We start from the raw sequence: 730 nt of genomic DNA, 5'->3' as shown, positions 1-730 counted from the left end.
GAAATATTTTATAATAATTTCATTGTTAAACTAATCAACTCAAAAAGAAGGAAGGGGCATATACTGCATGATTATTTATCTGTCAATACTGAGGCGGTCTTATGAGTCTGTACTCACTTGTAAAAAGGTAATTAGTGCAACAACATGATAGCTCTTGTGAAGATTTCATGCAAGCTCTTATTCATTTACTTAACAGGAAGGAACTATTACATGATCAAGAAGAGGTGTTATTAAGGAAGAATTTTTTTTGATATACCATTTGTTTTCTCCTTTCATACACTAATCCCCTGCTTTTAGCCCTTGTGTGATAGGATAAGCCCATAGGGCATTTTGAGGGTTTAGAGCTTAGACAAAATATTTGAAACAAGTGAAATTTGAAAAGGGACTTTTTCTAGAGTAGTGGTTCCTCACTGGAATGATTTTGTCCCCACCCCACCCCGATTCTCTGGGATATTTGGCAACTCAGTGGCAGCTCAGCTAGGGCGCAGCGTTACTGGCCCATGTGGGAATTGAACCGGTGGCCCTGTTGCTCAGAGCTCACGCTCTTAAGCTAACTCTTAACCAACTGAGCCACATGGCCAACCCAGAGATGTTTTTGAGTGTCATGACTTGAGAAAGAGAGTGCTGTTAGTATCTATTGGGTAGAGTCCAGGGATGCTGCTAAATATCTTATAATGCAAAAGACAGTTTCTCACAACAAAGAATTATCTGGTTCAAAATGTGAACAGTG

General features: G+C 39.3%; 1 long non-coding RNA gene across 6 annotated transcripts in view; it reads left to right on the top strand.

The window, feature by feature from the left end:
* Nucleotides 1-411, top strand: part of LOC109371837 (uncharacterized) — a 37546-nt gene extending 37135 nt beyond the window's left edge. For all 6 annotated transcript variants that reach the window (XR_002121942.1, XR_002121941.1, XR_002121939.1 and 3 more), the window contains one exon: nt 197-411. This is a non-coding gene — a long non-coding RNA (uncharacterized LOC109371837). The remainder of the gene's footprint in view (nt 1-196) is intronic.
* The last annotated feature ends 319 nt before the right edge of the window (nt 412-730 follow it).

The sequence above is a fragment of the Hipposideros armiger genome, unplaced genomic scaffold (genome assembly GCF_001890085.2).
Source record: "Hipposideros armiger isolate ML-2016 unplaced genomic scaffold, ASM189008v1 scaffold_594, whole genome shotgun sequence".
Lineage (NCBI taxonomy): Eukaryota > Metazoa > Chordata > Mammalia > Chiroptera > Hipposideridae > Hipposideros > Hipposideros armiger.
The sequence above is the reverse complement of the archived record's forward strand: the minus strand, read 5'-3'. Positions and strand labels throughout refer to the sequence as shown.